The 26,426-nt window shown below is 37.3% G+C and overlaps 1 pseudogene; it reads right to left on the reverse strand.

Moving 5' to 3' along the window:
• Positions 1 to 9,891: 9,891 nt before the first annotated feature.
• The window catches only part of LOC112833766 (glyceraldehyde-3-phosphate dehydrogenase pseudogene), a 98,799-nt pseudogene continuing 82,264 nt past the window's right edge, over positions 9,892 to 26,426 (reverse strand).

Below are 26,426 nucleotides of genomic sequence, written 5' to 3' on the forward strand. Positions count from 1 at the left end.
AGAATTCTCTGTTCAACTGGCATTGAGCCAGCTTCCAGAGGCTGCTGTCTGCAGAGACTGAGAACTGAACTTGACCATGCAGGCTGAAAATATCCACTTGTGTGGATGGATGTGGGGCTGGTGGGGGCAGTACAGGCTGCTGACTGGCTATCTTTGCTACCACATGCTGGCACCAAATTCTGAGTCCACACCTAGCCTTCTAAGTCATTATAATATTAATATTAATTGGTTAATGTAGGAGGATGAAACTTACCTTATTTGTTTGTTAGCCTGATTTACAACTTTTAAATATTTAGATGTATACCGAATGCAAAATCATTTGTACTGTTGCCCTGGGCCCTGAAAATATTAAAGGTTGCCCTAGAGATTCACCTGCAAGAATCTAACTCTTCAAGCTCTATAAGTTTCAGTTAAAACGGGTATAAATAATGACATAAGATATGGCTGAGTATGGTGTGGATAGGACATATGTACATCAATTTGGAATCTAAAATGAATTGCCATTTTTCTTCTCTCAAAAATAAAAGATTATGCCTATTCTTAAATGCTTTAAGGCCCTAAGTTATCCTATTGGTACATATAGGGCACCATAAATCAATTATTTGAACATCATAAATCCAAATTTCAAGTAATATCCATTAATGGAGCGTTGAAAATCTGGTTATATAGATTTCCCTTTTTTTTTTTTCCTTTTGCCATAAGACAAAGAGAAAACAGAGTTTAGAGGGTAAATTCTGGGACCTCAGACATATGCTTCCATTAAACCATAAGAGAATCTTGAGGGTCTCAAGGAGCTAAAATAAATTTAGTGGGCTTTGTTCTGCCATGTATCCACCCCAACTCCGCCAAACACTCAAGTTCATATTCTCTTTCCAGCTTGCTTGCTCTTGCTCTCACTTTGAGAGGGTTTCTCTTTGAAATTCCTTAATGCTGTTGGCCTCTACACCAGATGCTGGCCCTCTACAGACTAGCTACTCAAGGATCTTTCCTTTAGTGACTCTAAGCGTTTTGCTCTCCCCAACTATGCCCATCCCCCCCATCACCAGCTTCTCTTTTTGATTTTTCCTGGTCTGTCTCTGGTTCCCTGAAGTGCATTCCCCAGAAACGCTAATTCTGTAGGCCACCAGGGGGTCATGTCCAGGAATCTTCAAGTGCTAAAAAGCCCCTGATGTGATTTACATATGCCATATTTCAAAGGAATAATTTTTGTAGTCTAAATTTCAAGCACAAGGCAGAACAATGGGAAGATTGTTTTGGGACTTCAGGTATAGTTTTAGACACTTTGATTTGCACAAGTAGAGAGTAATCTTAGTCAACATCAGCACCATGCTTTATACTTAACAAAATAGGCTCAGATCCTTAATCTGAGACACCTCTCACAACAACCCTACAGGTAGATTATATTTTTTCCATTTTATATAAGAGGAAACTGAGGCTCAAAGAAGGTAACTCAGCAACTGAGATACTCAACCCAGGTTATAAGCCTCCAAGCACTCCTTCAATTATCCTCAGGCCAACTCAACCAAGAACTTATGTTGAACTAAGGGCTGCGCTGGACAAGGGGGCATTTGCTTGGGTCTTAGTGTGTGACCTTACACTTTTTGGGACAGAGCCCTGCAACCACAACTGACTCTATGCTCAGCGGGGAGTCTGGTCAACTGGGAATAAGGGAGTTTACTGGCCTGGGGATTTATCTAAACTACTTTGGCGAATTGCTCCATTCTGGGTACCAGAAGGAGTTGTGCTTATATCTAAGGAACAGATTAAAAATTGAAAGTGTGATGTCAGAAGCAAAGAGTTAAATTTACTATATCCTCAATGTATGAAATTAAGGATGCTTTATAACATTTAGTGGTATTTTGAAATCGCCATATCCAGATTTAAAAAATAATAATAATATAGTTAAAACAAAAGCAAGTTCATTAAAATCTAATCATGTCCTTCTCCTTTATGTATTAAAATGAAATCTGTTAGTGATGCTTTTAATTATCGTCCTGATGTTTTAGTTGCTGAGCAGTTTACTTAAAGTGACAGTATCACTTTCTTATTGCATAATTACTCCTACTGAATTCGTAATGTAAACAAATAGAAGACTAATAATTCAGGGACAGCAGTAAAATTGATAGTATTCACCAGATAATAATCTTAATGGATTAACTGACTCAGACCTAATTTAGTTTGAGAGTTAACTAATTAGAGGGAAAAGAGTTACATGCTCACTTCTTTGGCAGGATCTGCACCTAAAGTCCTCATGGTGTTAAAGACAAAAAAGATTCAAGGAAAAATCAGTGTCCACACTGAAAATCAGTATCAATACAATTTTCCTATTCTCTTTAAGCTTGCCTATATAACTCTGAATATCCAAGACCAGTGGGCAGACGTTAAAAGGAAATAGGATTCGCATTAATTAAAATAAAGAGTAGGGGCTTGGTCCACAATGTCACTGCCTACATTATAAATAGTAAATACCCGGGGCGCCTGGGTGGCTCAGTTGGTTAAGCGACTGCCTTCGGCTCAGGTCATGATCCTGGAGTCCCGGGATCGAGTCCCGCATAGGGCTCCCTGCTTGGCAGGGAGTCTGCTTCTCCCTCTGACCCTCCCCCCTCTCATGTGCGCTCTCTCTCTCTCAGTCTCTCTCTCTCAAATAAATAAATAAAATCTTTTAAAAAAAATAAATAGTAAATACCCCATCAAAAAAGGCATTAAAGAAAAAAGGCAGAGGGTACCTGGGTGGCTCAGTCAGTTGAGCATCTGCCTTAAGCTCAGGTCATTATCCCAGGGTCCTGGAATTGAGACCTGCACTGGGCTCCCTGCTCTGCTGGGAGTCTGCTTCTCACTCTCCCTCTGCCTGCCACTCCCCCTGCTTGTGCTCCCATGCGCACAAGCGCATGCTCTCTCTCTCTCTCTCTGTTAAATAAATAAATACATAAATAAATAAATAAATAAATAAATAAATAAATCTTTAAAAAACAAAAAAGAAATTCTAAAAAAAAAAAAAGCAGAGTACCTGATGGCTCAGTCGTTAAGTGTCTGCCTTCAGCTCAGGTCATGATCTCAGGGTCTTGGGATAGAGCCCCACAACCACAACTGGCTCTCTGCTCAGCAGGAAGTCTGCTTATCCCTCTCACTCTCCCTCTCTGTGTCTCTGATAAGTAAATAAAATCTTTAAAAAAATTAAAAGAAAAAGGCAAAAAAAGGAGATTCTAACACTGAGGGAAAGACATGGTTTCAACACATCTTTGAAGGTCACTTCAGCTTTAATGTTCTGTGATCTCAGACTCAGACCTTAATTAAATCCAATTCCACCTTCCTAGGTATTTACCAAAACAGTAGTCTTCCCTGGTTTAAAATATGCTAGACATTTTTCCATATGCTTTAAAAACATATTAGAAATGCTCTGTAAACTCTTCTGATTTAAAATAAGGTATGGTCATTTTGTGTCATACACAAGGATATTTTATTGGTAAAATTTTGTTAGGAGATGGTTAGAGCTAAGAAGCAGTCAGTCTCATGAATCAAGGAGTTAGGAGTTTTACATATCATGTTCCTTTTATGAGTTTCCCTAGAGAAATCATGTTGCATGCAAACTTCAGAAGGCACAGTCCTTGCTTACTGAACAATCCACAACTGAAGCTTCAAAGAGATCATCTGAACCTCATATATAACCCGATCTGAATATAAAGACAGACTTTCATATGTTCACAATGTTCACATGTACACTCAAAATAACCAATAATGAGTGAATAATGATTTTCAGCTGCAGGAGGCGATGACAGGCTTATTTTATTTTTCATTGTTTCTTTGAACCTAAAAACAACTAAAGATGCTGGCGAATTACTTAATGCAAGATACATTATCCTACTCCAGCCCAGTAACTGTCATAAAAGCTCCCATATCTTCTGTGCTCAAGAGAAGACTACTGAGAGTCTTCAAATGTTCTAAGCCTTGTCCTAGCAGACAGAAATGTTTCCCTTCTCTAAGCTGGGAGAGTGCATACTGAAGTTTACTTCAAAATTAATAATAATGAGAACTGTAGCAGTTGAAAGTTAATATTTGGAACCAAGAACAACAATAATAACAAAAGATGCCACAGTTAATAACTGCAATAATGATTATGATGATTACAAATTGATGGATTAATTGTAATAAATGGTTCAATAGTAAGTTAGAGCATAACTTTATGATAAAAGATTAATAAAGAGAAGAAAAAGTGTTTATACATACATAGGTAACTGTAGGTACATATGAATTGCCAGAATTATCAACTATGCTGATTTAAATAGGATTTTCTTGTTTATTTAGGAATGTGTCTCGAAGGAGAAAGATGTTTATGGTGGGTAGGACTAAAAGGAGAATTCTCAAACTCAGCTAGGATGGACCCACACTGACACACCAGAAGAAAATGTTTTGTCCTGGATATATCAAACCTACCCTGACCTTAGATCCTTTATCCTTTGTCTTTCCCTATGAATAGTACCTTTAATATGACCAATTTTGTGTCCATTCCAATTATCACTTGTAATTGAGCAATTTTAAATACACCCAAGATATTGTAAATTCTATGTTTACTGAACCCTGGGGTAGTTTATATGCTTGGCATCAAGACATTAGGATGTTCTGGATTGACTTGGAGGCTCACGCTAATGGGCAAGTGCTATATATCAAAAGATACCAAGATCCCATAAGATGATCAGAATGTGAAAGCCAACACCTTCAAATTAGGGATCAATTTTGTGTTTGGAGGTTCAATCTTCCCATTCTCTCAATAAGACTCAACTCATATGGGTTGTTATATTAATGGGGAAGAGCTGAACTGGAAGCGAATTACATAATGAGGAGCAAGGGCATAACCAATACAGTAGCTTATCACCATACGCTCTACAAACCCACACAAATTCAAATATATGTTGCTCAGTAAAAATATATATATATATATATATATATATATAACTTAAGTAATATGGGCAATTCTGCCCACCATTTCATTGAATAAGTCTATAGCCAAAAGTCAGAGGGAAGTGAAATACATGAATCTATAGTGTTTTCAACCAATCTCAGTTCCATTGTTCCAAAAAGCAAGAATGTCCCTATGATTAAGACCAATTTTACTGAGTGTTCAAAAGTAATATTTATTAGACCCAAATTTTGTCTTACACTCTGACTACAGAAGGTAAACTCTGTATAAGATACTTTATTCACTATTTAAACATAAACCAAAATTTCCTCCTTGGAGAAAATGTGAGAAGGTAAATTGTCTGCCCCATGATGCCATGAGGTTAGCAGTATCTGAAGAAGTAGTGAATCAGACTCTTCTTACTTTTCTGTATTACATCAGTCTAAGTTTACCTAGTTCTAGTAAATTTTAGACTTACTCCAAAATCAAACATTACTTAAAATAACCTTGCAGGCAAAAGATACAAACTAACATGTTAACAACACCTTTCAGCAGGACCTGATGTGTTGTGACTATACAATAGGATGACAGGTCATGGATCTTCTGAACTGCCAAAAGAATTTTAAGTTATGATGCAACACAGACTATGTATCTTTAATGTCAGGAAGCACCTGTGTAAGCCTTTGTTAATTCTAAACCTCGTGGTATGTGGAAACATTGATCTTCCTATTCAGACACTGGAATTCTTATTCAAATATTTGATTGTCTTTTTCATTTGGAAGGCTGTTTGAAGACTGTGAGCTTCTTAAGGCCAGGGACTATATCTTGTTTACTGATATTTATTTTCCAGTGCCTAGTACATTATAGATGTTCAGTAAGTATTTAATGAATGATGAACAGAATTGTGGACTTAAAATTGAGGACAGAATTTTGTTGGAGGGGTTCTCAATGAATTGAAATCAAAGTTGCCTCCATTTCAGCAAACAGAAGTAATTACACATTTATACTCACCAACCATTGATAATATGGCACATGTGTACAAAAGTGACTATGTGTCAACAAACATTGAAACAGTGATTAATAAATTTCTTCTAGTTTTGAATTTAGTGTCCACTGGTAGTTTGTCTTAAACTTCCTCTGGACTTCATATTACCAAAATAATTTTTTAATTTAACAGTGTTTTCTGAACATGCACCTGTACCTTAACATGTACCTCCTTGTGATATCCCAATGTAGCTATCTTGTATTGACACTGATCTTTATCACTCATGATAAAATTGTTTTATGCATATGTTTTATCCCTGCAGGAAACCCCACTTAGGGCAGAATTCTGGGCAGTAGGTCTTCAACAAAACATTTGTTTAATGAACGTACAATAGGCATGGTCTGGGACTATGTACATAATGGGTAAGAGAGCAGGCTGAGAGATAAACTTCTCATGATCAGACCTTAGCTCATCTCTTTGTGCCATTTCAACATGGGCAATTTGCTTAACCTCCTGAGCTTCATTTTCTTCATGTATAAAACACAAAAAACGTTTGTGAGGATTAAGTGCGGTCATCCATGTAAAGAGCTTAGAATAAAGCACACAATAAAATCCTATTATGCCAGGAGCTACTGTAAGTGCTTTGCTTATATTAATTTAAATAAACACTACAATTAATAGATGTTACATGTAATAAATGTCAGCTATTATTAGCTATTTTTATTAGGTTGGATGTATAAAATTACCAATATTTCACCATTTTGACCTGCAAAAGCAACAATTCAGTGGGTTTGATCTGATATTCTATGAACTTAAGACACGTGAGCAATTTGATCAAATTAGTCTGTTAACTCAGAAAATAGGAGACATGGGTAAACCAATTGTTTAAACAATCAAATCTAAAATATTAATCCATTAGAAATAGTCTCTGCATATAATAAGCTGGGCTTTATATTATATCTGCATCCCTGGTTTCAGGACAGAGACAGGAAAGCTAATTTAGAAGGACTGAAATTGGGAGGAGAAACCTGAATACTCCAGTACACCAGGGCATTTCTACACTTTTTTGATTATCACCCATATCTAACGGCCCACTGGTCTGGCTTAAGGCTAACTTTGTTTATTTGGGCAGAGTTGGTGGATGTCTGTGGGAAATGATTTCAGGGAAATTTTGGAAAAGATAAATATCTTAAAATAAAATCCCCAAAATTCAAAGAAGCAGTTATCATCATCTTGAGGTCAGGAATGATATTCCCAGAGAATTCCTGACAAACTTGAAAACATATTACCTGAACAAGCTCATGCTTAGCTCATTTAGTACCCACTAAACAGGGTTTCAGCTTAACAGACTGCTAGTGGAATAAATGAGAGGATACATATGTTGTGCTGAGGCAAGTGATGGAAAAGGTTAAAATATACAGAGTGAAGCAAAAGAGCAGGAGGCTTGGATTAAAGACTCAGGATGTCTAGGAACTAAAGTGGGGAAAAAAACTAAAAATAAATGATCCAAACATACCTGGTTTAACACTATGTCCTCACGCTCTCCCTAATCCTCTATGCTCCGGATCAGTGATAACACCTTCCACACTTCCCACCCTCCCACTGTGCTCCTATTCTTTGGCTGGTCTAAAATCAGACTTTCCTCAAACTGAGATTATCTCAAACCGCCTTTTTCTGCCTAATATAAAGTGACTGCTTTCATCTGAGCATCTGCAAAGCAATTTTCCTCACCCTTCACTTTGGAATGCATGTTTAAATATAGCCCCAGTAGCTGTTGTGCTTAACAACATCAGTGAATTGCACTCCAATTTGACTTTTTCAAATAACCATCGATATCTGTAAAGATTCTTAGTCCCACCGTAAATAAAGTCCCTGAGTTGAACGATCATTCTTTCTCTTTTTAAATAAGAACGAAGTAGCCTCTGAACTTTAAACAGTTTTTAAATGAACCAAGAATCCTTATCAGGAGTTTTGTTGTTGTTGTTGTTTTGTTTTATTTTTTAATGAACTGAACACAAGCATTAACACAGGAACAGTTGGTCCCTAACCATTAGCTGGAGAAAACTGTATTACATGGCTAATGGAAACACTAGGGAGGCATGGGGGAAATAAGAACTATGTGTTGGCAACAGCAAAGCGTCTGTAGACAGCCCCAAGTTACCAAGTAGCCTTGCGTTACTATAAACAATACAGAAGCAAAAGAGTTATTATAACATTCTTTCAGCCTCCTGAGAATTTACCATATGAGGCATTTCAGGCTTGTGAAGGCTAGTTAAGGAGTAGCTTTGGCATTACTGAGGAATGCACTGTTAATATAAACCTTGTTGGCATGTTTGGCAGAAAAGTGAACAATGATAGCAATAGCAATTCCATACATTTATACAATACTGTGTCCATTGACCTCCTTTTTTTTAGTTTCTTTTAGCTTTATTCCTATCTTTTATTTATTTTTTTAATTTAAATTCAATTAGCCAACATATAGTACATCACTAGTTTTTGATGTAGTGTTCAATGTGAACTCCTTTAATCTTGACAACAACCCTAAGAAATGAACATTATAAATGAGGTTCAAAGAGGTAAGGGACCTGCCCAAGGTCACACAAATAATAAATGATAGAGGCCAAATTTTATTTAATATTACTCAATGAACTTTTACTGACTTCCCTCCCTGTGCAACTCTCTGTGCTAAGCACTGGGGAGACCAGAAAATAAGTCACAGTTCCGGCCTTCAGAGGACACAGAGCCTGCTGCAGACAACAGGTGGTTATTCATTTACTCAGCAACTTCCAATTGTTGAGGGTCTTCCACGTGCACAGTATGACTGGGGTACTGAGAAATGAGCAACACACAAAATAGACAAGGTTCCTACTACCCTGGAATGTGCATTCTAGTAAGGCCAGACAAGTAATTTAAAATAAACAACACAAAGGCTACATATTCTATGACTCCAACTATGTGATATTCTGGAAAAGCCAAACTATAGAGACAATTTTAAAAAATCACTTGTTGCCAGGAGTTTGTGGGAAAATTAAGAACGGAGGGATCCCTTAGGGCAGTAAAACCATTCTGTATGATACTGTACTGGGGGATATATGACTTTACCTATATATCAAAACCCATATTGCTATACAAGACAGTGAACCCTAATGTAAATTAAGGACTTTAGTTAATGTATCAATATTGATTGAACTGTAACAAATGTATTATACTACTGAAAAATATTAACAGTAGGGGAAACTGGGTGGTAGTAGGAGGAAGGGCATATATGGGCCTCTCTGAACCATCTCCTCAATTTTATATAAACCTGAAACTACTATAAAAAATAAAGCCTATTAATTAAATTAATTAATTAAGCAAGGCAATTTCCTGAGTACAACCAAACTTAATAATAACAAAGCGATATCATAGAGCCACAAAGGTGCTATAATGGATCAAAGAAGGCATCTCTGAGGAGATGACATTTTAACAGAAGCTTGAAATGAAACAAGCCTAAAGACTGTGGCAGCAATCTGGTTGGGAGAACCCAGGGAACTTGCCTCTCATCCTGAAGCTGTACAGCAAGCCACCTCTTTGCACTTAGATTTTACATTTATTCAGAGTGGCTTTAGGGGAAGCTAATGGAGAACACAGGGGAGGAAGAGAAGTTAAGCTTCCTCCCTCCCACCATACTCACACAGCAAGCCACACCTTGGAACAGCCCTGAAAAAGAAACAAACGTGGTATGTTTGAGAAACAAACAGAGATTTATGGAAGTGGGGGAGTCTGGTACAAAATGGAGGAGGAACCAGCTATATCATGTAGGTCCTTGCCTGGCACAATAAGAAGTTTGGATTTTATTTCAGTGAAAGAAAAAGTTAATGGAGGATTTTCAGCTAGAAATGACATGATTTGTTTTACTTTTTTTTTTTTTTTTTTTTGGCTAGGTACAGTATACTTTATTGATGATATGACAAGGTAGGGCTCTCCAAACCCCTCCCCTTCTTCAGGGGGTCTGAAATGGAAACTATGGAGGTCAGGAGATTATCAGTGTGTTGGGGGATGAGTTGGGGCAAGGACACCCCAGAAGCTGAGAGCCTCTGTCTTCTTCTTGCTCTCGCTGGGGCTGGCAGTCCAGAAGCTCTGACTCTTTGGAGGCCATGTGGACCATAAGGTCCACTACCTGGTTGCTGTAGCCAAATTCATCGTCATACCAGAAAATGAGCTTGACAAAGTGGTCATTGAGAGCAATGCCAGCCCCAGCATCAAAGGTGAAAGAGTGGGTGTCACTATTAAAGTTGCAGGAGACAGCCTGGTCCTTGGTGTAGTCCAGGATGCCCTTGACGGGGCCCTGCTTCACCAAATTCTTGATGTCATCATATTTAGCAGATTTCTCCAGGCAGCAGGTCAGTTTCATGACTGACATATTGGGGGTAGGGACACAGAAGGCCATGCCAGTGAGCTTCTGATTCAGCTGAGGGACGACCTTGCTTACAGCCTTGGCAGCACCAGTAGAAGCAGGAATGATGTTCTGGGCAGCCCCTCGGACATCACACCACAGCTTTCCAGAGGGGCCATCCACAGTCTTCTGGGTGGTAGTGATGGCATGGGCTGTGGTCCCAAGTTCCTCCACAATACCAAAGTTGTCATGGATGACCTTGGCCAGAGGGGTCAAGCAATTGGTGGTGCAGGAGGGATTGCTGACAATCTTGAGGGATTTGTCATACTTCTCATGGTTCATGCCCAACACAAACATGCGAGCATCGGCAGAAGGGGCAGAGATGATGACCCTCTTTGCCCCACCCTTCAAGTGAGCCCCAGCATTCTCCATCGTGGTGAAGACCCCAGTGGACTCTACAACATACTCACACAAGCATCACCCCATTTGATGTTGGCAGTACGGCCAAATCCATTTACTCTGATCTTCACCACTTGGGGAAGTGGCTGGCACTGCACCAGAAGATGTGGCTGTCTGTCAAATGGGGAGGAGCGAGATTTCAAAATGCTTTATATTTTGAAAGAACGGTGGCCACTGTACGGAGAATGGATTGAAAGAAAGCAAGAGTAAAGGCAGACAGACCAGTTCGGAGGTGAGAGAGAAAAGCATTGGGATATATTTAGGCTACAGAACCAAAGAACTTGCTGTTAATTAGATGAGCAAGATGAGAACAAGAGGGAAATCAAGGTGACTTCTAGATTTTTGGATGAAGCAGCTGAGTCACCGATGCTGCTGTATCAGGACTAGGAAGACAAAGAGAGGAAAAGGTTTAGTGGCAACAAGGGTGAAATAAAAAATTCTGTTAAGGTTTGAGATGTAGAAAAAGAATTAAAAATATAATTATGATAAGTACCACTAAGATAAGGGCATATTCTAAATAATGTGAAAACACAGAGAAAGGAGAGACGGAATCTGTGAGAGGAGAGAAAGGCAGGGAAGGTTTCACAGAGGATGTGAAGTTTAGCTTGTATATTTAAAAACAATGAAGATGAGAGACTGTGGACTCAGAAACAAACTGAGGGTTCTAGAGGGGAGGGCGTGGGGTGGAAGAATGGGTTAGCCTGGTGATGGGAGTTAAGAGGACATGTGTTGAATGGAGCACTGGGTGTTATACACAAACAATGAATCATGGAACACCATATCCAAAAAAAATTAACTAGTTAATTTAAAAAAATAAAAAAACAAAAACAATGAAGAGATGGCCAATAGGTAAAATGACATTTGAGGCAGAAAGAACAGCACATGTGCAAAGGCAGGAAATACAAAAATAGTTTGCAGCAAGCTTCATCTATTGCTCCAAAGCTATCTCCTAAAGTCAGCCTGAGGTTTCTAAGGTGCACTAAGAAGTGAGAAAAGTATGCAGTGGTAGTGACATGACTATTTTAGAGGAGGAGCTTGAGATTGAGAAGACAAGGAGAGTTTTAATATAAGATTAAAAACCCTGAGCTCCAGTCCCAACTCTGCCACCAAGTAGCTAGGCAAGCCATTTCACTTCTCTGGGCTTATGTCTTCATCAGTAAAGTAAGAGTGTAAAACTAAGTTATTTCTAAGGCAATCTTTATGTCTGGAAATCTATAAAACTATGGTCAGTAGTCCTCTTGCACCTATATTAAAAATATATATTTATACATATATACCTAAAATGTTTATATTTTTATTTATACATGTATATACACAAACATAAATAAATCCTCCACTTCATTTCAAAAAGTATCTAAAACAGCCTAAAGAAATACATACAGTTGTATAATAAAGATTTTGTCTCATCTTGGACCCTGGTTCCCAGGAGATAATTTCAAAATCCTTGTAATGTCCTGGGTGATGGGAGTGACTTTGTTATTTATGTGTTTATTTTTTATTTATTATTTATGTGTTTATTTTTTATTTATTTATTTATTATTTATTATTTATGTGTTTATTTTTTATTTATTATTTATTTATTATTTACACTAATAAATAACTAAGGATGAGGGCTAGTCCTGGAAAGACCAAACATGGAATTAGAGAGTTGGGTCTTTGAACCAGCCCAAACTCCAGGGAGGAGAAGAAGACTAAAGATTCAGTTCAAACACATGGCCAATGATTCAATTAATCATGCTTATGTCATGAAACTCCAATAAAAACTCTGAACAACAAATCTCAGTAAGTTTCCTGGTTGGTAAACACATCAAGGTGGAGGGTGATGCCTCTGCTTCCATCCCAGACCTCATCCTAATTGTCTCATCATTTGTCTGGTCCTGATTGATAGGCTTTATAATAAAACTGTAATCATAAATATAGTACTTTCCTGAATTTTGTAAGTCATTCTAGCAAATTATTAGACTTGAGACAGTCATAGAAATCCCCAAATTTGTAGCTAGTTGGTCAGAAGTCTGGGTGGTCTGGGGACCCCTGAAACTATGGCTGGCATCAGAAGTAAGGGTAGTTTTCTGGGAATTGTGCCCTTAACTTGCAGAGTCTGTGCTAACTCCATGCAGTTGGCATCAGAATTGAATCACAGCATTGCAGTAACAGAAATGAAATAAATATACAGCTATAGCCAGGAGAAATAAGGATACAAAAATAAAGTGATGAGAATTACTACTCATATCCTGAGACTGAATTCCAAGGCCTCTTCATAGGGATTTCAGACTCAGGATGGTGTGGTACGTAAGAACACAGGTTTAAAGTCACACTTAGAGGACTCACATCCCAACTGCACTGTTTACCATCTGAGTGACCACAGGCAAGTCTATGAGCCTCTATTTCTTTATCTATAAAATGGAGATAAAAATAAAGCTTACTTCATGGAATAGTTGTAGGAATTAAGTGGTCAATGCATAAAAGGTACTGAAGACAGTATCTGACACATAAGAACACGCCATACACATTATTAGTACAGGCCACTGTCAACACATCAAAGTACAATTCAATGAAACTAATCATTTTTTTTAAAAAGATGCAGTCCAGATGTGAAACTCTCTAACAGTCTATCACAGCACTGTACAATTAAACTTCAACAATGGTCATAATGTTCTATATCTAATGCTGTCTAATACAAAAGTCACTAGCCACACATGGCTATTTAGCACTTAAAATATGGGTATTTTGACTAAGGAACTGAATTTTTTAATTTTATTTTATCTTTAATTTATTTAAATTTAAAATAGTCACACGAAACTAGTGGCTACCAAATATTGTACAGTAGAGAGGTCAAGGGGCACGTGCCCTTCAGGTGCTCTTTCATGAACATTACTCCTCACAGCCAAACTTTGGGCAAGGACTGAGACAGTAAGAGTTCAAGTCCATTTAATTCTAAGTTACTAGTTAAAAGAAGAATCCTGTGTTCAATGTGCATCAAAGAAATCAGTAGGTTTAATATTTTGTTATTAAAGTCAAGGAGCCTATCAACAATAGTCAAACTATGGAAAGAGCCCAAAGGCCCACAGACTGATGAATGGATAAAGAAGATGTGGTGTAGACATATACAGTGGAATATTACTCAGCCATCAAAAAGAATGAAATCTTGCCATTCACAATGATGTGGATGGAGCTAGAGTGTATGATGTTAAGTGAAATAAGTCAGTCACAGAAAGACAAGTACCATATGATTTCACTCATACGTGGAATTTAAGAAACAAAACAGATGAACATATGGGGGTGGGGGGAAGAAAAAAAGAAACCATAAGAGACTCTTAGAGAACAAACTGAGGGTTGACAGAGGAAGGTGGGTGGGGAATGGCCTAGATGTGTGATGGGTATTAAGGAGGGCACTTGTTATTATGAACACTAGGTGCTGTATGTGATGAATCTCTGAATTCTACTTCTGAAACCAATATTGCACTATGCTGACTAACTAGAATTTAAATAAAAATTTGAAGAAAAATAATAAAATAAAATAAAAATAAAGTCAAGAAGCCTACCCATCAAGCATGAGCCTGGAGAAAAGACCACTGACTGCCACATGGAGATGGGGCAAGGTAATATTTGCAGATAAGAATAAGATTTTCCTCATATAACAATCCAGAGTTCACTAAAATTTATATTAAGAAGAGTCCCCAAAGTTCTATCTACTTTATCAGGTTGTATTGAGAATTAAAAGAGAAAAGCTATATAACTGCTTGGCACATTGCCTTGCACAACAAATATGTAATCAATTTTAGCATTTTTATCATTATCAGAATTATTCTCTGCCACAAAATATGCCTCTAATAACTACAACCCGAAAACTATATAAGGAGATATTAATAATGTCAATATAGGGCCCACATAATACTGAATTGCAAACAGTTAACTACTGATGAACCCTTCAAGATAAGCTCGTAGTAAGCAAACAAGTGGGCCTTCTCTACAGGGCTTTTAGATTTTGACCAATTAAATGCTGGAGGACCTCTGCCAAAACTGATGGCTTGGGTTTTGAAATAACTAATTTAAAGTAAAGTAATTAGATCTGAGGACCACTGTCTATAGATGCTACTATAAATCTGCTACTATAAATTTGAGGAAATAAAACTCTAACATCAGCATTTAGGCAAAGGCTTATCTGTCTGTTCTCTATAGCAGGGAAGCATGGATTTGGCTCATCCAAGAATATCAAGTCATTAAGATGCACATTAAGGAGAAGAATCTGAAACATATTATATTTGTCTCCTTGCAATTATCCAATCTGTCAAGAAACCGTCTCTAATGACCTGGAATCTGGAGAGTGGTGTTACAAGTCTCATACAATTATCAGTAGCCAGAAGTCTATATCTAGGGCAAAGCCAATTCCTGTACTTAAGCCAAGGACTGATGGGAGGTCAATAAATTCAACATTTTCAAAGTTCCCAAGAAACTTAATCACAAACTGATGAAGCTCTTACAATGTTGGTCAATAAGGCAAGAGCTATGACTAAAACCCAAAACTCCTGAAAAAGATATTGTCCTGAGAAATCTAGAGTTGCAATTTATCAAGAAGGAAATAGGCCTACCTCTAAATGGAATAATTTAGAGGGAAAAGAATGCATTTTTTACTGGAATCACCCTATATATAATTCCAGGCATTTGTTTACTCCTAGGTAACAGAAATAACAAATAGACAATGATCTAAGCCCATCATGGAGAGCAGTGCTGAATATTCAAAAGGTAAATGGCCTTTACCTGGTGCTTTATTTAATGAGAAACTATCACTGAGAACTCGACTTAGGTCTTCAATTACAAGGCAGTTGATGCTGGGAATCTTGCCCAACATCACTCTTCTATGAGCACTAATAAATAAACTAAGAATCCTATGTTTTTCATCTCTGGTGACTTAGCTGCAAAAAAGAAATACTGGCAGCTTCAAAGTATGGTTACCACCAGTTCTGAATTGCAGTAAGATTAAAGGGAAATAGTACAGTAGCAGAGGATGGCTGAAATTGGTCCCTCTGGGTACCACGAACTATATATAATAATATAAATAAATCAGTTATATAACAATAAAAGGCACTACAAGAATAAATGGTGTATCAATGAGTAATATTTTAGGCTACAAGAAGAAAACATGACTATGGTGGCTTAAATATTAGGAACTGATTTTTCCTCACATAAGGGGAAGTCAAGAGGCATGCCGTTATTGGTTCTGGTTTAGTTAGCTCCAGAGCCTCTGAATTCCCTTGATATTTCCCTTATGGACCCATTTTGGCTATTGCAGTTCAGGTCACATTCCAGCCTAAAGAAAATAAAAAGAAGAGGTGGCACCTATTGAAGAGTCCAACTCTAGACTAAAATCCTATGTGTGATCATTCAGGCCTGACTACAGGCAATTACAAGGCTTTGCTTGATAGGCCTCAAAGCTAGAAGCTAGCTGCCCTCTCTATAGGAGACTTTGTGCACAGCCAATGCACTGCAATTTTCCAAAGACAGTTACAGCCAGGGACTCAGCCCAATCTCCACCCCACCCCATCTAAGCTACCAGGCTGATACATATCTGCATACACATATCTAGCCTAAGCGTCTCTATTCAGAGACCTCCTTATCAGAGGCCTTTGATAAGGCACTTCTAAGGCACCTCCACCAAGACTTCATTACCAGAGGCCCTAACTAAAGCATTTTTCTCCACTCTGGCTCAGTACTTTTCCACTCTTTATCTTTTCCCCTCACCCTCTACCAGACCCCCTAGATCCATTAAAAAGCCAGGAACCTTCTATTTCAGGCTCCACAGCAAAAAAACATTTCCCCCATTTGTGCTGCATCCACCTGACCCTTGCCTAGTGCTGTTCCATGAGAAAAAGCGGAACTCTAGGACACCGGGGACACTTTCTGCCTCTTGGTTGCAGTGTCTCAATAAATAAATAAAGGCTTGATTGTTATTTTCAGTTTGACTCACTGTCCTCAATGACCAACCTCAACACCTAGCAGCTCAACATCTACATCAGGAAAACAAAGCTGCCCAGAGCCCATACAGCAGACTTCAACCTTTTATTGGCCTCTGAGATACACGTGGCTGTTCTTAGGTGAATAGTGTATACAAAGAGAAAGGGATTGGTCACCCAACCATCAGTGCCTGTTAGTTTGGAAATTAGCTCTGTGAGGAAAATATACACTAAGGAGCTTAGAAAACAGACGTGTGTTCTGAGCAAGAAAGAGATGGTTTCATAAAAGATTAAACTTTAAACCGTGCTCTGAAAGACAGGTAAGATTTGTAGATGAGAAGGCATGACAGATGTAATAAATCTAATAAGGAAAGGTTTTGAGGCAGGAAAGCACTCCTGGAACAGAGAAAGGAACATCCTATTCTTCTAAAAAAGACTGAATGAAGAAAGAATGTTTTTGTTTTGTTTTGTTTTTAAAGATTTTATTATTTATTTGAGAGACTGTGTGTGTTAGCAAGAGAGACAAGCAGGGATACCAGCAGAGGGAGAGGGAGAAGCAGACTTCCCACTGAGCAGGGAGCCTGACTGGAGGCTCAACCTCAGGACCCTGGGTTCATGACCTGAGTGGAAGGCATACGCTTAACTGAACCACCCAACTGCCCCAGGAAAGAATGTTTTGATTCGGGAAGTAGAACACACTTACCTCCCAAAATGATGGGGAGCATGCCACTCTTTATGGGAGGAACTTTAATGTCTAGTGCTGGCAAGTAAACTAAGAAATGCCTATAAAAAACACACCATTGTCTATCCAAACATGTTAATAAACATTTATGACAAACAAGTCACCTTAATACACAGATTACACTCTCCAGAAAAAGCAAGTAAAAAGTGCCTCGTGCAACAAAAGGAAGAAAGCTCAATTCTGCAACCATCTCTGCTTTTAACTCCCACTGAGATCCACAGGGTAACCATTCATAGATATGAAGCATATGGCCCTGAAAATATAAGCCTCTGATCTTACAATGAACAGAATAATCTTTAAATTAAAACATGACATCAGAAAGGCTCTGAATAACAACCAGTTTAAGTAGACGGTTTTTCTTTTTGTTTATTTTAGGCTTTTTGTGTGGAAAGAGAGATGGGGCCACTGGTCAAATGGAAAGCATATTCAATAATTGCAGCAGATAAGATCAAAGCAATATTTTCTCTATATTCCCTAAGAGGCATGTTTCTCCTGTTCCTTATTAATTGGCAGTGATGGTCTAAACAAACAGTGGAAATAAAACCAGCAAGTCAGATTCTTTCATGTCTCTTGTTACACCTCCTATGGAGTAACAGACAGTTGGACACCGAAAAGCTCCAGGGCCAAGATCTTTCCTGTTACGTCCAAGTGAGCAACAACAGAAAGAAATCTGTAGTGAAAGCTCTCCTTCAAAATAGTTCCCAATGGTCCCATATTGAAAGTAGATACTTTTTCTTCCCTGACCCCAACTGGTAATTAGATATTCCTGCTTATTAATCTACCTGACTACTCCTGAATATTAAAATGTGGGATTGTATGATCATGCAACTATGCTGGACATGGAAGGAAATAACACACTGTAAACCCACAACTGTAACCTCCTAAAAGTGAAGAGGACAATGGCCCCCAAAAAAGGAGACATTTTAATTAATATGCCTCCCTGTGGCTTTGCCTTTCTTCTTGTGTGCTCAGCTGGAGTAATCAGAGGAAAACATGAAGGGAGAATCCCTAGAAGCCTCACTCAGCCCATTCCAGTTGAGTCTCACTCCATGTTGGCAACTGTCTCCACTGAGGAAGAAACTTGGCATGATCTGTAATGTACATCTGCTCTGAGGAATAATCCCTCCTGAGAACCACCAGGAAGTAGCCTATTCAGAGGCAAAAAATAAAAAAATTAAAACCCTACTCACTTTAAAAGGAAGAAACAAGCAACAATCATTTAAGAAATATTCCCTCTAAGCTACTGGCATATAATACAACTTTCTCTTTAGAGATTTCCCCTTCTTTAGCAGCTTTTTAAAGTATAATTTATAATACCATAAAATTCACCCATTTGGAGCATATAGATCAGATTAATAAGTTTATACAGTTCTGTAACCATCATCAGACTCAAGCATTAGAACACTTTCATCACCTTCAAAAATTCCCTTGCGTCCATTTGCCATAAATCCCTGCTCATACTTCCAGCCCTAGGCAACCTGCTTTTTGTTTCTATAGTTTTGCCTATTCTGTAAATTTCATATAAATGCAACCATACAATATATATTCTTTGGTTTGTGTGGCTTCTTTAACCATGTTTTTGAAGTTAATTCATGTTGTTGCGTATATAAGTAGTTCACTTCTTTTTATTGTGGAGTAGTGTTCCATTGTATAGGTATTTTGTTTATCCATTCCACAGTTGATGGACATTTGAGTTGTTTCCAAATATTTAGAGATGTTATGAGTAACATGAACATTCAAATAGAAGTCTTTGTGTGGACATATGATTTCATTTCTCTTGAGCAGATACTGTATCTAGAAAATAAATTGCTGGGTCACATGGTCCATATATGTTCACCTTTTTAGGAAACTGCCAGGCAATTTTTTAAAGTAGTTGTATCATTTTCCATTTCCATCAGCAAGGTATGAGAGTTCCAGTTTCTTTGTAACCCCAGTAACAGTATTCTCAGTCTTTTCTGGTTACATATATTCTAGTAAGTGTGTAGTGGTTTCTAATTGGGGTTTTAATTTGCATTTCCCTAATGACTAAAAATGTTGAACATCTTTGCATGTGCTTATTTACTATTCATAGGTCTTTTATGGTGATCTATTCAAAATCTTACCCATTTTTTTAGACTGGGTTGTGTGTCTTCAGATGTAAGACATTTTTTCATACTCTGGAAGTCCTTTACCAGATATATAATCTGCAAATATTTTCTCCCATTCTTTTTGCATATCTTTTTCTCTTCATTTTATCAATGCTATCTTTTATAGAATTTTAATTTATCTTTTATGTTCATGTTTTTTGTTTTCTAAGAAATCCAAGATCACAAATATTTCTTCCTTGTTTAATTCTAGAAGTATGTTACCTTCAGCTCTGATATTTAGATCTATGATCCATTTTGAGAAATTTGTGTATAGTATAAAGTAACAGCTGAGGTTTATTAATTTGCTTATAGGTACCCAATTGTTCCTGCACTGTTTGTTGAAAAAAACTCATTTATTCCACTATGGCAAGTTTGTCAAAAATGAAGTAACTATAAAGTAAATATATTTCTGGATCCTTTGTTCTGTTCAATGTACAGTTTAGGATACCAATATCATTGTCTGGATTACTGTAGCTTTATACTAAGCTTTGAAAATTAGGTAACATAAGTCTTCCAACATTGTCCTTCTTTTCAAAATTGTTTTGTTTATTCTAGGTACTTTTCATTTCCATTTAAATTTTAGGATCCAGGGATGCCTGGTGGCTCAGTCAGTTAAGCGTCTGCCTTCGGCTCAGGTCATGATTCCAGGGTCCTGGGATGGAGCCCCACATAGGGCTCTCTGCTCAGCGGGGAGCCTGCTTCTCCCTCCCCTTCTGCCTGCGACTCCTCCTGCTTGTGCTCTCTCTCTCTCTGTCAAATAAATAAATAAAATCTTTTTAAAAAATAAATAAATTTTAGGATCCATGTACCAATTCCAATAAAGACTGCCAGGAGGGGCGCCTCGGTGGCTCAGTTGGGTAGGAGGATACCTTCGGCCCAGGTCATGATTCCAGGGTCCTGGGATCAAGCCCCACATCGGGCTCCCTGCTGAGCAGGGAACCTGCTTCTCCCTCTCCCTCTATCTGCCACTCCCCCTGCTTGTACTCTCTCTAATGAAAAAATAAAAAAATCTTAAAAAAAAAAAAAAGACTGCCAGGAATTTGATAGGGATTCTGTTGAACCTACAGATCAATTTTGAGAAGAACTGCATTTTAACTAAACTAAGTCTTCTAATCCATGAACACAGTATATCTTTCCACTTATTTAGGTCTTCATTAATTTCTCTCAGTAATGCTTTGTGGTCTTCAGCATAGTTTTTAACTCTTTTTTAATTAAATTTATGCATAAGTATTTTATTCTTTTTGATTCCATAGTTAAAAATATTATTTTTTTAATTTTATTTTTGGATTGTTAATCATTAATAGATAAAAATAACTGATTTTTGTATAGTGATCTTGTGTCATGTGATCTTGCCAAACCTGACTATTAATCATAACAGCTTTTTGACAGATTCTTTAGGATTTCCTACATACAAGTCATATTGTCTGTGAATAAAAATAATCTTACTTCTTACCTTCTAATGTATGTCTTTAATTTCTTATTCTCACCTTATTGCACTGAGTAGAATCTCCAGTGCAATGCTGAATAAAAGTGCCAAGAACAGACATTCTTGTCTCCTTTCAAATCTTAAGGACAGAAAGCATTCAAGCTTTTAATATTAAGCATGGTATTAGCAATTGCCCTTTATAAGGATGAGGAAATTCTCATCTATTCTTAATTTGTTGAGAACTTTTATGACAAATATATGCTGTGTATTTTCAATTTTTTTACATCTATTGAGATAATCATATGGCTTCTGTCCTTTATTCTATTAATAGAGTATATCACACAAATTGATATTTGATAATAAGTCAGTCTTGCAGTGTAAGGAGTTTAGAAGTCACCACTCTATCCTAATGACAAGTAAAATGCTGAAGAAAAAAAACCTGAAAAGTCAAAAAGTCTTCTTAGATCTATCAGAGAAATGAAGCAACAGGACAAACTGCTACCCCAAAAGTTGGAGACAGAGAGGTGGAAAGACAGAATCATGGCTTACTGGAGCAGAAATACAAGAAAAGTTTGCAGGGACCGGTGATGGTATAGGAAAACCTGAACAATAACTGACAACTATTGGAAACTCAATATAGACAAATCTGAGAGATTAAAAACTCCAGAGGGACCCAGTCATCATGGGCTCCACATTTTTGTGAATTTTACCTCCAGAAGTTCCAGGTTCTTACTATGAATACTGGAGAAAAATCCCTTATGCTTCTGGCAGGGGGAGAGAAAAAGGAACCATTTTGAAATACAACAGGTTTCTGTTCTTCTTAACAAAACTTGCCCTCAGGAGAAAGAATTTTACCAGAACCTAACCTGCTGAGGTTTAACCAGAGCCTAACCTACCAAGGGAATGGAAGTGCCAAATTCCAGCTCCCTCTAGCCATCAGGTCCCACCTAAGGGGGAGTGTTGGGGACCTAAGAAGCCCTGGAGAAGTTCACACTCAACAATATACTGAGAGCTAATCATAGGACTGTGGAACAGTCCCCTGTCCCCACACCTAACCACTGTATTACTAAAGCCTTTCTTACCACTGTTCCTTTTACCCAGCACATCATATCCACTTTCACAAAAAATTCAAAGGCATACTAAAAGGCAAAAAGCACAGTTTGAAGATATTGAAAAAGCACCAGAACCAGAGGTCAGACACACCAAGAATGTTAGGATTATCAAACCAGGATTAGATTCCATCTATTCTTGCACATTGCAAGAATAGATGGAAAATGTAAGCAGAGAGATGGAAATTCTAAGAAAGAATAAAAAAAGAAATACTAGAGATCAAAAACACTATAACAGAAATGAATGCTGGACACAGCTAAAAAAATCTCTCAGCTTGGAAATATGACAAATGAAACTTCCAAAACTGAAAAGCAAAGAAAAAAAAGACAAAAAAACTGTTGTCCAAGAACCGTGGGACAACTACAAGAGGTGTGACATTCACATAAGGAAATAACTGAAGGAGAAGAAAAAGATAAATCAACCTTGCATTACCAGAATAAACATGATTTGGTTATGGTGATAATCCTTTTTATATGTTGCTAGACTCAGGTTACTAATATTTTGTTAAGGAGTATTGTTCATAAGAGATATTGGTCCATAGCTTTCTTTTCCTGTGATGTCTCTGTTTGGCTTTGTATCAGGGTAACAGTGGCTTCATTAAATGAGTTGGGAAGAAGTTTTGTTGGATCTATTTTCTGAAAGAGTCTGTATAGAATTAGTACTATATTTTCCTTAAATATTTTATAGAATCCTCCAGTTAAACTACCTAAACTTGGGCTCTTCTTTGTGGGATATTATTCTTTCAATTATTCAATTTAATAAACCTTTATTGGATACCTATGATATATGCAGTTTTCTAGCTGTCTTTGAGGAAGTATAATTTCCTATTCTTATGGAGTTTACAATCTAATATAAAGAAAAAAATCCCACATCACAAGTCAATCATGCTTTAATCCAAAGCACTATTAGATACAGACACTCTGGTGAACAAAGCATTGTACTGAGGCTTGCATTCAAATTCAGCCTCGGTCACTACCCAGTAGTTTGGCCTTAATCACTCAGACATTCTAAGCCACAGTTTCTTCACTGTAAATGGAGAGAGTTACACTAGAAGATCTGGTCTATGGTGAAAGCACAAAAATGAATTTTACCACAAACGATAATGTGAAAAAACTTTTATTATAACTCATACTAGAGACAAAATGGTATTCCTAATTTATAAGGAGATCCTAGAAATAAAGAAGGAACTCACAGTGCAATAGAAAAATAAAAAAACAGATGCCAGAAAAAAAACAAATGGTCCTTAAACACATGAAAAGTCATTCAACATATCAAATCAACTGTATACTAAGGACAACCAACTAGAAAACGTAGACTGAAAAATATAAACATTTAATAGCAATAAAAGACATCAAATATCTTTGGATTCATCTAATAAATTTTGGTTAAGAGTTCCTTACTGAAAACTACAAGACATTGCTCAGAGAAATTAAAGAAGGCTTAAATAATATTCATGGACTGAAAAATGAGAAGATCAATTTCCCCCAAAATTTATTTTTGGGGGATATGGACAAATCTCTCACACATGAAGTTTAGGGAAGAAGCCAGAGATAATAAAACACACACAGTATATGCCATCAGTTATATAAAATTAAACTACTAATCTATATGATGGAATTCAGCATGATGGTTAGTACTGAACAAAAAGGGGAAAGAGTCAATTGTCCAGGGTACTAGAAATGTTTTATATATCTTATCTTGGTGATGGTTATATGGGTTTCTACATATTCAAAAATTCACCAAGGTGTAAACTCAACATTTGTGTAGTTTATGTATATTTTCTTCAAAAAATGCTAAGGATGCTCAAAATCACTTAAGATAAATGTAAATTAAAACTACCTTGAGATACCATTTATTGCCTATTAATGGCAAAAAAAAGAAAATCCAAAAAGTTATTTGGTATGCTCTCTGGGCAAAGCTATGGGGAAGCACAAACTAACACTGTTAATGGGAATGCAAAAATGCTGCAATCTGTATGAAGCACTGACTGCATCTACCCTTTGACAATTTCACTCTGAACCTGTACCCATATGAAGTGACATATGTATAAGTTAATTCATAACATTGTTTGAAATAGGAAAAATTTTAAAATGACCCAAGAGTTCAGCAAGAGGGGATTGGTTGAAAAAATATCTTATATCCATGCAATGGAATAGTATGTAACTGTCAAAAAAACAGACAAGTCCTATGTATTACTATGTGCTATGTGAAATACTATGCAACTGTAAAAAGATATGTAATTTTTTTTAAAGATTTTATTTATTTATTTGAGAGAGAGAGAATGAGAGATAGAGAGCATGAGAGGGAAGAGGGTCAGAGGGAGAAGTAGACTCCCTGCTGAGCAGGGAGCCCGATGTGGGACTCGATCCCGGGAATCCAGGATCATGACCTGATCCGAAGGCAGTCGCTCAACCAACTGAGCCACCCAGGTGCCCGATATGTAATTTTTTTAAAAAGAGTAAGATGCCTGTGTACCAAAATGGAAAGATCTCCAAGATATATTACTAAATGAAAATATGGTATAAAACAATGAATACAGAATACAATTTTTAATAAAAAGAGCAGAAAATGAAATATATATTTATTTTCATTTATGTGCATAATAAAACAATGGAAGTACAAACAAAAAACTAATAAAAATTGTTAACCACAGGATGGTGTGGGCGGGTAACAGGGTAGACAAGAGAGACTTCTCAATATATACTCTTTGGAAATGATATTGACTCTTGAACCATGTAAATGTCTTAACTATTTTTTAAAAAGAACTTGAAACTATTTTTTTTAAGATTTTATTTATTTATTTGACAAAGAAACAGCAAGAGAGGGAACACAAGCAGGGGGAGTCGGAGAGGAAGAAGCAGGCTTCCTGCTGAGCAGGGAGCCCGATGCAGGGCTCAATCCCAGGACCCCGGGACCATGACCTGAGCCAAAGGCAGACACTTAACTGACTGAGCCACCCAGGTGCCCCAGAACTTGAAACTATTTAAAAAGAACATGAAAAAAAAATGAGGTGCATTTAAATACTGCTAATGAAATACAGCCAGGGAAAAAAATGAAGATTTATATCAGCTGAGAAACGATTTTTGGAGAAACAGAACTTTATATGGTTTTTGAAAGATGGGTATGGCCTGATATGACACCTACTTTCACATTGCAAAATAGATGGGAACTTCACTTTGAAATCTTGTCACCTTAGTCAAAATGTTCTGTTGAATATTGTGTCGCTTGCTTCATTCAGCATAGTGGTCACTTCTGGTAAGTGAGGTAGAGAAACAGGGATGGGGTGGGGAGAATTTCAGAGTCTGAACTACAACTACATTTCATTTATTTTAAAATATATGTAATATAATAAAAGACATGAAGCAAAAAATGACAACATGGAAAGATCCGACAAACCTGGGTGATAGGGTGATAAAAAGTTCAATCGTGTCCTTTATATTGAAGACACCGGGGGCCTCTGAGAAGAACAATAGATCTATTTAAGATAAAACATTTCGTTGTTTATTGTGGACAAGCAATACAGGGAAGAATAAACATGTCTGAAGCCAGAAATCAAAACAATACCACCACCACCACCAACAACAACAACAAAAACACAGAAGAGTTTGGCTCATCAAGAAGTCACAATAAAGCCAGCTAAGGATGCTAAGCTGTGAATGTTCAGAACAGAGCAAAACTCAGCCTGCATGAGTACCCTGCTGCTGAGTGGGGCCAAGGCCAGAACATCAAATGTCAGACTTCATGTGAGGGCATCAATTTATAAACAACCAGAAGCCTATTTTTTCTTGTAATTCCTGTAGGCAATGAACATAGTTTCCAAATTGAAAACTAGACCAAGTAACCATGAAGCCTTCAGAGACAACATTCTGTACATACTTCGTGATTTCTTTTTAGGGAAATGCACAAGGTCTAATTGCACAAGCTGTTTATTCTCCCCATTAGCCTTTTGGGATTCAGCATGTGTAGATTTTTTAAGCTTTCTCACTATTAAATCAGCCAAATTCATACTCACAGAGGAAGTCCGATTCCAGCATGCAGCTCTACAGCAGATCTCTAAGCTACCCAAACCCATGGGGTAATCAAAAACATTTTGTCTGCTGCTATATGGCTTTTTTATTCCCTCCTGCCAATGCTGTAGCAGGATTCATGTCAACAAACACACCCTCACAGGTTTAGCCTGTTTAACTTCAATTAGTCTCCTGAGTAAGATCCTTTTTGTCACTTGGTAAAGGTGAAAAGAACAGAGTGAATAGATTATGAATATAAATAAATGCATAATACCTTATATTATTCAAATTATTTACCTTACATTATTCCAAATTTCAAAGCACTTCTACATATTTGATCCTTATAACTCA

The sequence above is a fragment of the Callorhinus ursinus genome, unplaced genomic scaffold (assembly GCF_003265705.2).
Source record: "Callorhinus ursinus isolate GAN/ISIS: 27379988/994484 unplaced genomic scaffold, GSC_fseal_2.0 scaffold15, whole genome shotgun sequence".
NCBI lineage: Eukaryota > Metazoa > Chordata > Mammalia > Carnivora > Otariidae > Callorhinus > Callorhinus ursinus.